The sequence below is a fragment of the Dermochelys coriacea genome, chromosome 18 (genome assembly GCF_009764565.3).
Source record: "Dermochelys coriacea isolate rDerCor1 chromosome 18, rDerCor1.pri.v4, whole genome shotgun sequence".
Lineage (NCBI taxonomy): Eukaryota > Metazoa > Chordata > Testudines > Dermochelyidae > Dermochelys > Dermochelys coriacea.
This window is the reverse complement of record NC_050085.1, coordinates 11,035,658-11,048,022: the sequence shown is the minus strand read 5'-3', so window position 1 is coordinate 11,048,022 and position 12,365 is coordinate 11,035,658.

Sequence of the window (12,365 nt, the reverse complement as noted above, 5' to 3'; positions counted from 1 at the left end):
TTGAACTTAGATGTGGCTGCACAGCACTTCACAGGCATTCAGGCCAGAAGGTACCATCGTCATCGGCTAGTCTGATCTTCTGCACAACAACACAGGCCAGAGAATGGCACCCAGACTTGTGTGTTGAAGCAGAGCATGTCCCTGAGAAAGACGTCTGATTCGGATCTAAAAATTCTGCATGGAGAATTCACCACCTCCCTTGGGAATTTGTTCCTATGGTTAATTACCCTCCCTGTTACAAATTAGCATCTTAGATCCTGTTTGAACTTTGCTGACTTCAGCTTCCTGCTGTTGTATCTTGTTATGCTAGATTAAATAAAATGAACGATTGTTGGTAGATTAACTAGGTCCTGACTCCATCTGGCAGAAGCCGTGGTACCTATTTTCTAGCTTTTAATTTAGGAGGACAGTATCAATAGAACCCTTTTGACTTCATTGGTTCTACTTTCTTAGACTTCCAGGTGAACCTCACTGAGAAATATTCAGCACAGAACATTTTGTGAGTGAGGCAGGAACTGAACCTGGATTTCTGGGTATAGTAAGTAAATGCTTAAACCACAAGGCCTTCATTCCTCAGTAGCCGGCTGTGAAGTAAATTCTATACGTAGTCTGTCCACTCTGCAAAGTCTGTAGAAGACAGTGGGAAGGTGTTATATAAATGCAAGTTTTGCAATTTGTTACCTGGGGTGGGAAGGCTTCAGACAAACCATTTTCTATTTTTAGTGTCAAGTCGTGGAACTCTGCTGAGGTCCAGCAACAGAAACAGAGCAGGCCTGGGAGTATAAAGAGAATCTAGCCAGAACGGGCAGCCGATCAGCTAAGGGGGGAAATGTCCTGTATGTTTCCTCACATGAGAAAGTTACTTTCCTGCAGCATTTGCTTTCACTGTAACTATTCATATAGCAGGTGGGTGGGTATATACTATTGCACATACACACGTATATCAGTGACAAAATTCACTAGTGTCCATGTCCTTAAAACCATTACAACACTATTTAAAGAAGTGCTTCCTCTAAAGCATTGGCCACTCGTGAGGTATTTGCAATACAGTTTTAAATAGTCACCTTTCACATGGTTGTTTAAGTATTTGTATTGTGCGGCCCAGTCATGGACCGGGGCCCCCTTGTGCCAGGTGCTGTACAAATACAGAACAAAACCAGCCTCTGTGTCCCTTAAAGCTTGCAATGTGAAGTGCACATGCCTTTCATTTCATTGAACAGACAGAGAGACTGTTACGGACCAGGACATAGTCTCGGTCAGGCCTAGTGTGTCAGGTCAGGAGCTAGGATACAGAGCTGAGGGTCAGAACCAGAGTCAGAGGCCAAATGCCAGGGCTGAAGGTCAGAGCCAGAACTGGGGTCAGAGTTGAGCGAAGGCTCAGAGCTGGAGTCAGAGAACAGGGGCAGGGATCAGGAACCAGAGAAGCAAGAATGGGGGACAAGTCAGATCAAGAGTCAGGCAAGAAGGCAGGGTCTGATGTAGCAGCCAGGAACTCACCTGGTTGCATAGATGTCTTGTTTTTGTGCTGCTTTCTGGCTTAAATAGCTCAGCTGGACCAATCAGTAGAGCCAGGCGCTTCTCCAGCCATCACTCCTGTGGGCAGTGTCTCTGGCAGGGCTAGGTTCCACTAGCCATTCAGCCCACCAGCTGCTAACAAGCTGTGGGAGGGTAGCTGGGCACTAAGTTACCTGGAGACTCGTGGACCTGGGTTCAGGATCTCTGGCTTCTCACAGAAAGGGCAGTCTGGCTCCATCTAGGCAGCATCTGTGTCCAGAGCTAAGTCATTAGGAAAAGCCATTTGGTAAATATCTCCTATTTCTCATACATTGTCCACTCCAGATTTCCTCTGCTGGGTCTTGATTAGCATTGGAAATCTGGGCTGGATCCAATTAGAAAACAGAGGCATCATCACCAAGCTTTAATCCCAAGGGAGGGAAAAACTCTTGGGGTTGCTGGGAAATAGCAGGAGGCCATTAAATGACTTTGTGCCCATTTCCGAAAGTGTCTTCACTCTGCCACTGGCATGGCAATGTCTCTGCTGAGAAAAGCGGATCAGCCTATGCCCTCATGTCTCCTCCAGAAATACTTCCCAGCTCTCCTCAGTGCCTTTTCCCCATTAGCAGCTGAGATCTTGGCTCCTGAAAGAAGTGAGTCAGCCACCTGGGGGCAAAGTGGCATGTGTCTGCTGCTTCTCTGTGTGAACCACATCTGTCCTGAGCACAACAGAATGCTGTTGGGACTGGATTTGGGCAAAGCTGCCTTGCTTGTTCTTTCTGCTTGGACAGCTGCACCCCAGTGCTCATCCCAAACCGGTGGGGATGGGGGGACACAGAAAAAAAAATCTACATCTTGCAAAGACAGAGCCAGTTCTCTGGGTGCCGTAAATGCTCAGGCTACCGCTGGCCCTATGCATAGGCTCTGGAGACCACATTGCCTAGATGATAAAGCAAGACACTGGGAATTGGGACCTCTCAAGTTTAGTCCCAGTTCTGCTACAGATTGGTCATGTAGCCTTGGGCAAGTCACTTAGCTCCTTTGTGCCTCTGCTTTCCCATCTGTAAAATGGGGATGATGGCCCTGACTTAACTTGCAGCAGTGTGGGAAGGCTTAATTAATGTGTATAAAGTGCTTTGAGATCCTCACATGGCAGGTGCTATTGACCAGGCAAAGTGTGATTATTAGTAATATGACTCCTCTTGCATATACCAAGGGTGGGCTGGGAGGGAGCTGGGATCCAAGGCTGGAAGCCAGCGGTGTGCTCAGACACACACTAGGCTAATGCATTTTAGTCCCATTTGAGCAATGAGGCAGTTTGTTCATTATCCTCCTCTCTGCTAGCTCAGTGACCCCTGCAGCCTCCCCCAGATTGGTCTTGCCTGCATGTCCTGCTCACCGCAGCTGGCTTAAAGGGCAGTGACGTGTGTGTAGTGCTTCCATCAATGCAGGATTGCCAGTTCCCTGATGGAAGCTGGCAAGAGGGGCCCCTTGTTATTAGACATTAACATTTTGCTTGAGTATCTGAGCATTCACCTGGCTGCCCTCTCCAGCTGTCTGGTGGCAGGGCTGGGCCAAGGTTCAGTGCACAGCATCATGCGCCCGCACTGGGCTGGTCATTACCCAGCGGCCGGCGCTCGTCTGGCCCTTCTGTCACTTTGTTGCCTTCATCTTTCATTCTGCGCTGACAGCCCAGGCTTGTCAGAGCGGGGTACCTGCAGAGTGTCGCTGCTCTCTCTGAAACAAAGGAAGCTCCAGGACCATATTCAGCTCCCAGGCACCAACGTAAACCTAGAGTAACTCTATCAGATTTACACCAGTGTAACTGAGAGCAGAACTTGGCCTATGCCTTCAGGATTTCAGGGACTGCCTCGCATGGGAGCCAGCCTCTGATCCTATGGACTGTCACAATCCTCAGCTGCAGAGTATAATCCAGCCTGCTAGGAAGAAACTTTCCACGGGCAGGTTTTATCCCATAGCTGCCTTCTGCAGAGTTTCTTGCACCTTCCACTGAAGCGGCTAGTCCTGATCACTTTCAGAGACAGGGCCCTGAACTAGATGGATCATTGGTCTGAGACAATATGGCTGTTTCTGTGTTGCTGTTATGTCCGCTTTACCCTGCAAATTTACTTAGACTCTGCTATTGCTGATCTCTCTCTCATGCCCCGCCTGAGCTCAGTCCCACCAGTGTAAATAGGGAGTTATTCCTATTACTTTAGTGGAGCTGCTCCAGACTCCACCCCTCTTAATTGATAATTCCTCGCTCTCTACTGCCTAATGAGTATAAAGCCCCTGCGACTGGCGTGTGCTGATCTAACTAGCGCAATGGTAGAGATTGACTGGAGCAAGCCAGGGCTGGGCTGTCAGGCAGTTCTGTCCCTTCCATACAGTCTGTTGGGGAGTTTGCACTAGCTGAAGTATCTCAGATCAAACACCGTCAGGGTGAGGAGTGGAGAACGCTGTGACTCAGTGACAGTTGCAAAGACTGATCGGGAGCTGTCTTCCCATTAGGGAAAACTCCTCCTGGCCATGGGGAATGTAGATAATAATGTCTGCGCTCCGAAACATTGTTAATCTTTCTGTGTTAAAAGGCCTTCCCCTTGCAGTGATTGCTCTGGGATTGCAAGGTGCAAACAACAGGGGCCAAGAGATATGAATGCCCCTGACCAGTGTCCATAGACTGCACTTCACCTTCTGCCCTGCCATCATTGGCATTCACTGATATCCCTGGTGGCATTCCCTTCCAGGACCTTTCCTTGGCATTCAACAGCGAGGAGGGGCCAGTGTGGCCCGGGAGGAGGAGGCCGCCAGCCTGGCATTTAACAGCAGGTCAGAGGTGGTTCTGGAGTGTTGGGTTTTGATGGTGAAGGGTTTGTATTAGGTTTGTCAGATGCATTTATCACATTCTGCTGACGCTAAGGAAGCCCAGCGGGGAGACTGGATTGAGGAATGAAGTCCTGAATGTGTTCGGTTCTAATCCAACAGCCCTCGCAGTGCCCTCTGCCGCTTGCTCTTCTTGCTTTGGGCCAGATCCCGAGCTCAGCCAGGCTGGTGCAAACACAGAGTAAGTGCACTGATCCTAATGGAGTTACTCCTCATCTGTGCTGGTGTAACTGGGATCAGAGTCCGGCTCCTCCACTTGCCACATGCTGGGACTTGGCTGACATGAGGGAACTGAGGACCCATTTGGTGCAATATGCTGGTTAGGGGGTGTGCATAACCCACAAACCTTCTGTGGCATTCTGTCCCATCTAATGGCACCCAGACCACTTTGCTAAGGCTGTAGCAGACTCATTAATCGCTAACAGCCATATGGTTTTTAGTTCACGCCATAGAGGCTCATGCACTAAGCTCCAGAGGCCCCAAGTTTGATCCCCCCCACTGACGACCAGGGTTTGTCTGTGCTACACATGTACACCTGCCTCAAGGGTAAAGAGTCTCCTCCTTCCATAGACTGGTCCTTTAGTAAGTGGTAGAGACTCACGGTGAAGGTCCCTGGTTAAGTCCCCTACTAGCCAAACCTGTGCCTAAAATTTCAATCTAAATCCTTTTGACATCTACATTCAAATGAATGTTTCCGTTGTTCCCCAAGTACACACAGTCTGACTGCCTTGTGTTTACTATTGCTCAGCAAACTGTGTCCCGGAGTGCTGAGAGAAGAAGGCATCAAATAGTCCCGTTACAGAGATAAATACTAGCAGGGAACAGGGTAAAGCAAAGGAGAGAAGAGGTAGCTCTTGGTGAGAGGGAGAAGGCTGTTCCAGACAGCAAGAACTGCGCTGGAGAAGGCTCTTGGACCAGCAAGTGGCAAGCCTGTGTGCAAGGAGAAGCAGAAAGACCCATTCTACATGAGCATGAGAAGGGAAGAGGAAGGAGAGTGGGGACAAGCTGGAACAAACCCTGGGAGAGTGTTTAGAAGGGATTATGCACTGGATCCCAAAGTAAGTGGGGAGCCAGCGGTGCTTGAGAAACGGGGGGCGGCTGCTGCTGGACTTCTTTGTGCACATGGAGAAATGCAGGCTGGCCTAGACCAGCACCTCAGATCCTGGACCTTGGGGAAGTCCAGGTGTGGATCCAAACTTTGTGGCTAAGGTCTGTCGCTAGTGAGAAGGTGACCAGCAGCACCTGGCACATCCTGGAGGTGGGAAGCTGGGATCTGGGGAACTTCCAGGCTGGCAGGTTATAAGTAGTCACTTTGCAATTTGATCAGGACACCTGGCTTATTTGTCCCCCCCCCATATGTCTTGTATAACCATAAGCCAGCTCTTAAAGCTACAGTAGCCAGCCAGCCACCCATCTCCCACTGACTTTTACACTGATCTTTAGAAGCTCTGAGGATGATCTTGTGTTGCCAGTTCACCCTCATTTTTACATGGTTCTCTGTGGCGTTGTTTGATGCAGGAGGGGCCTCCTGGTGTGTTTGTCCGGCCCCCGTGCTACAGACTGATCACAGTCCGCTTCAGGGGAAGCAGGGATCGAGCCCGAGGCTCTTGGAACTCTTGGACATCTAAGTGTGTCTTCAGTATAGCTGCGCATCCGTGAAGACGAGCCAGCCTGGCGTGGGCCTAGCTCATAGCCCTGAATGGGAGCAAGAGGAAAGCTCCAGGTTTGGTGGAGCAGGGGAAGCCTGCTGTCCAGAAGAATCCCAGCTGGTTTGAGCTAGGAGAGGGGTTTCTTTAGCAAACTGATCAGGGCACTCCCATGAGAGCAGGGCTTTTCTGCAGCCTCCTCTCAAGCCATCCAGCAATTGGCCCGGCTACCACTGTCTTTAATGAGGTGTGTGCTGACCTCTGCTGGCGAAAAGAGAACATGGGCTAATGTTCATTCTTAGCAAGCCGTGAAATCAAGGCAAACAAATGCCAGACGCTGGAGAGGTTTTGATAAAATGGCTTCTGTAATCTTTGCTCTAACAACATGGTCCGTACAGTATCATTAGGGTCAAAATATCCTTTCCACAATGAGGCAGGCACCAGGCTCTGCTGCCCTGTGCAGGAACGTGTGAGTCCATCTGCATAGCTGTGGCTGTGTTCGATATAAATGACAGTCTATGGTGGGTGGGTGGGTGTGTGTCTAGCCAGGTGGCAAAGATCCGGGCTGAGAGCTGAATCTAGCCCCTCATAATGCTGCAGTTCTGCAAAATTCAAGTTTCCATTTTTAAAAAAGAAATATTTCTAACTTCTACGGCTGCGAAGAAAAACCTCCCAGTGCTATCCAGGTGGACCATAGCTCTGAGTAGTGTCAGCTCTCCCCACTGAGTCGAGTGAGGTGTCGACTCTGAAGCCGAATGATAATGTTTTAAGTGGTGTACTGCTTTCACGTACTTTGAGCCTGTTGTTATGTGCCATACTGGTGCATGCAGTCACCATAATTGAGTGTGCAAACTGGGTAACCATTTATACAAATGGCTAAATAAGCAAAGGGCAGAAATAGCACCAGTCCAAAACATTGCTGCGTTGATTTCCTCTCCCAAGAGTAACTTGACTAAATCTTTAACTAAACATTTAGCTACAGCATGTCTACCCTCAATCCTTCCATTATCCAGGAGAAACCAGCTGTGGCTTGAGAGGGGTACAGTATGTGACCTGCTTTTGCAGCCTTGCACCATCCCTTAAAATGTAATATGGTCCTCCTGGCAGAATCAGTTTGACACACCCCAGGTTGATGAGTGTGTGTGAGTATGTGTAATTGTGGGTACGGATGGGTGAGTGAGTGCGTGCAGGTATGTCCGTCAGTTGAGAACAGAAGTACCTTCTGAAGAGCCCAGAAGTATTTTTATGATACACAGAGGTACATGATCTTTCTATATGCACACATGCGTCTACCCAACCCTACACCCATCTACACGCATTCCCTGCAGACTCGCACACGACCATCCCTGCACAGCAGAACTGGAAGGCAAGACCTGCATGTTGCAACAAGAAGAACATGATTGCAGTTGTGCTGAGTCAGGGAGACCTTAGCAGAGCAGAGGGATGCACACAATTGTGGCTGGGTTGAGTCGGTGAACCCTCCTTGCTGCAGTGGACGGGGATGTGTGGCTGGGTTGAGTGATGTGGCGGGAGCAATATTGCTGTCAATGGATTTCATTAATCTTCCCTCTATTTGCAAGTGGCTGCAGCCCGGGTGCTTGCTATCGCTCTGCTATTCTTCATTTGACAGCACTCCTCTGCTTTCCCAGAAAATACTCGCTGTGTGAGCCAAGCCCCTGGAAATAGCCACGGCCTTATGTGGCGGAGGGTGTTGCGTGCCCATGCCAGCGGGGCAGGATATTTTAACCGTCGCTTGTCAGCACCAGCAGATTAGTGAGTAGTGTCTCAAAAACTAACACTTCTAAAGCTCAGATAAGGTGCTCAGGCTACAGGGAAGGAGCCTGTGCTCATGCTTTCGATAAGCCCAGCTGTCAGCTGCACATTCACACCTCCCCTGTCGCATTAAGCACCCCAGGGCTCTGTATTTCACAATAGTCACTAGCTACCAAAGCCCCATCCCAGGGGTGTCCGACCTTTCATGCTGCTGCTCTTACAGAGCTACACAAAGTCCCTCCAGTTGCACGGCTTGTGTCCTTGTGGTGACATTGAGGTAGCTGCTGGTAGTTGCTCATTTGCGGACCTTTCCCATCCAACCTGGCGCGTGTTCTGTGTCTAGCAACATCTCTTGGGACACACTTCCAGGCTGGCTAGAAAGAGTGTTTGGAAGAGCAGGGTGTTTAGCAATCACATCCTTTAAGTTTGATTTTCTTAGGCTGTGTCTGCACTATGCACTGTCAGAGGTAGCGGGATCAATGCTCGCATTCTCCACCAAATTTGTTACCCACGCAAAATTCTGTCACTTGCACACTCTAGGGCACCCACTTCTACCTAGTTCCTAGGGGTCAAGGCGTAACTCGGTTAATTTAGGCACCCCCACCCTTTCCCAGTTCCTATGGTTCCAGGTGAAAGGCACCTAACTTTACCCCTCTCTGGGCTCTACTCCTCCAGGCTCTACTCCTCTGGGTAAACACCCATTCCCTGTGGACTCAGGGCTTAATCTTTTGTGGGTTTACAGGGTCTTTTACCAGTGAAAGAGCCTTACACACTAATATCCTACTTAACCACTACTTAACAATCACCAAAACAGAATGCACACACTACACATACGATGCTATGTTGCCAGACACCAACGGAAGGGGATTTTTCTGTCATTGTAGGAACACCACCTCCCCAAACAAAGAAGTTAGGAATGTCAGCAGAGGCATTCTTCCATTGCATCTACACTGGGGGTTCAGTCGGCATAGGTATGCTAGGCAAGGGTGTGTTTTTTTCACACCACTGTCTGATGTAGCTACATAGACCTAACTTTTCAGTGTAGACCAAGCCTTAAAGTCTGTGTCTACTTCAGCTATACTAGTATAGTTAAAGCAGTTCAGTTCCCTAGTGTTGATGCAGTTACCCTGTTATAGGAATAAACTATCCTGGTGTAAGGGCTTGTCTACCCAGGGAAATTAATTTGGATTAAGGTAGGGTGTGAATTAAAAGTGCAATAGCTATTCCTGATTAACTCCCACTGTGGATACTCTTTTTGTGGAATAACTCCCAGTGTAGACAACCCCTTTGGTACCTTTTATACTGGTATAACTGCATCCAGACTAGGGGCTGTACCAGTATAACTATTTTGGTAAAAAATCATGTCCCTATTGGAAATAGTTCTACTGATGCAAAAACTGTGTGTAGACCAGGCTTAGACTGAGGGCAACAAGGAGCTAAAGGGCTACTCCCAAAAGAGCACATTTGTTTCCTCCATCACATATTGCATCAGCTCCAGCTTGCGAAATGGCAGCTCCTTGAAATGAAAAGAAACGGGAAACAAAATTGCAGATTGCATGAATTTATTCTTATTCACACTGCGGTAATAGCTAGGGTCTCCGTTCCCATTGTGCTAACAACTGTACCAACACAGAACAGTCCTTGACCCTCATAGACGTCACTAGCTACACCAATTCTGGATGGCACATTGGTTATAGCTCGTTTCTTAACCATGTTGAAGACCATGAAATGGCTACATTTCAGAGGTGCTGCATTTAAAAAGAAGAGTCCCTGTCTTGAGAACACAAGCTAGTGCAGAGGTGACTGATGAAAGACCAGCATGAAAACATTTCTAAAAGGCTTGAAGGAACAGGTGGGGCTCCTGAAGGCCTTACAGGAGAAGGAAATACAGTCATTGGGAAGTTCTTCTGTGCACAGGCTCTAGGTTGGTAATGGAGGAACAGGATCAAGAGGACAGTAAGTGTAGAGGCCAAGGTTTCAAACATGACTGATGCTGCCACACATTCTGTAAATCGGGCCCCTTTAGAGGGCTTTGAGTTGGACTCTAAAAACCACCTTTGAAAATCTTGGGGAGAATTTATAGAGATCACAGACCACAAGATTCTCAGATCTCTGGACCTCCCATTAAACACTCACTAGAGCACCTACCCTTTGGAAGGGCTCAATGACCGGCAAAGCAGGCTGGGCTGTCAACTTGAAATCGCGTTCCCTCCCACAGAGTCCTTGTGCAAATCTGAAAACAGAGTTCTAAGCTTTAAACTTAAGCTTTAAGCTTAATTGTGTTTCAGCAGAAGGTGTGGCATTGTGCTGGCCTTGCTTTGTGCAGCTAAAGGAAGCCATGAGCACAGAGAACCCCTGAGACATGGAGTGTTCTCAGCCTCTCTCACCCATCTAGAATTCCTTACATAGCTGCTGCCTAGCTTGACCAATGGGTTTTCTGTTTTTTTTTCACCATGTTGCCTTCTGAGGGATAACGCATTTTTTTGCCTAGTGTTGAAGTGTGAAGACCAGTGTGAGCCATGACATCATTATCTCAGACAGACCAGGAAATGACCAAGAGGTACCGGTATGAACTCCGAGGACATGAGAGAAGGAACCTGATAAAGCAACATTCCTTACGCCTATCTAGGTCAGATACATATTGCAAGTGTAATGGTCCAAGGAAATCTTTGACACTTTGGTACACAGAGTGCTATTTCAGTGCAGAGGGACAGTTTGATATGGGTGGCTGTGTTCAATTTAGGGTGAAAATCTGCTATCTGATACTCCGAGTCTGTTTGTTTGTGAGAAAGTCAGAGCTGTCAATAGAAAATAATGAATAAACTGGAAGTAAAACATTCCAACTAAGGGGCTCCAGATCTGACCGTTTCTCCTGTCGACCCAGCACGGTGTAGACACCGCAGTAAGTCAGCCTAAGCTATGTCGACTCCAGCTACGTTATTCATGTAGCTGGAGTTGTGTAACTTACGTCGACTTAACCCCATAGTGTAGACCTGCCCTCAAGTTCAGGCATGTTTGGGAGGTGGGGTGTGGAAATGTGACATTCAGGGGAAAAAACCCCAATGTGGGAATGTTATTTCTGAGCAAAAATGTTCTTGATTTTGCAATACAAATTATTTACGAGCATCTCATCATAAATGGCTATTTAAAGCCATTAAAAAACCCAGTTCACTTGGCCAGTCTCCCATAGGCCCTGAGTCTCCTCTCCCTGATGTAAATCAGGAGTAAGTCCATTTTAGTCAGTTAAATTACTCCTGGGTAAAGCTGATGTAAGTCAGAAGGGAATCAGGCCCATAGAGAAGCCAAGTTTGTAAAAGAAAATATTCCTTAGGTTTTGCTCAGTAGGTTCCAAAGCCCTTGGCTTATTTTGCAAACAGCATCAGAGCAGTGGGGTTTGTCGTGGCCTTGACAAACCTACAGCCTTGATTATATCAGCCCTTCACAGCCTTCTTTTCACACCTCTCGGCATCCTTCATTATAGGCCCAGCTTGAACTCCAACCATGCAAACTTGGTGCTGTCTCGCTGCTAGGATAATCACCAATTCTTTACCCTCCTAAATGCGGGAGCATGACTCTGCATTGCTATTTTCCCCTAGTCTCTTGTATTGGGTCCTTTGTTGTGATTGAGAGGCTTGTTCCATTAGAAATTTCAAATGCTTATGGGACTGTTACTCCACGATGTGATGAGAAGTGGGGAGGGTGTGTGATTTAGGCATTGGCTCTGACAGCTGGAAACTCCTGGCTCTTACATGGAGCTTGTCTACATGGGGATACCTACAAAAATGAATCCAAATTAACTAAAGGTGTGAATTTGAAATAGATTAGTTAAACCACATTAAATCCCTGTGTGGATGCTTGTCAGAATTAAAGTGGCCTTAGCTTAATTCACAACTAATTCAAATTCACTTCAAATACACACCTCTAGTTCATTCAGATTACTTTTGCTGGATGTCCCTATTTAGACAAGCCCTTATTTTCCCTCTGTGGCCTGGATAGGTCATTTTCCTTCTTTGCTTCCATTACCCCATCAATAACATGGGGCTGATCCTTATCTACTCACATGGGTGTTATGGGGAGCAATTAACGTCTGTGCATTTTAATCATGAAACAGGGCAGAGTATTATTGCACCATTTGTCCAGGTGATGAATTGACGCATCACTGGTTGACTCCCAAGGGAAAACCAGGCAACTGCTGGTGATCAATGGATCTTCTGTTAGAATAGACTTAGAGAGACTGCTGCTGTGGAGGTCTTCTTCAGCAGCTGATGGGATCTCATGCACCACCTGGCTGCCATGGTGCATGGACTGTCAAAATGATCCCCACTCCACCCCTGAATTCGGGGGCTGTGCGGAGCTGCAGAATATCCAGCTCCTGTATTTTTCAACCCCAAATAGATCCCTGCTAGGTGCAGGCCTGAGAAGGGTCAAATCAGACTGCTTAATCTGTAGCTCTTCAAAACAAGACCCTTCATTCAACCCGCTACTGTCCCTGTCATTGAAATTCCAGTCCCAGTGCCCGATGATTTGTTTCTAGCAACCCTGCTCTCAAGGCTGCTGGGTAGAAATGTT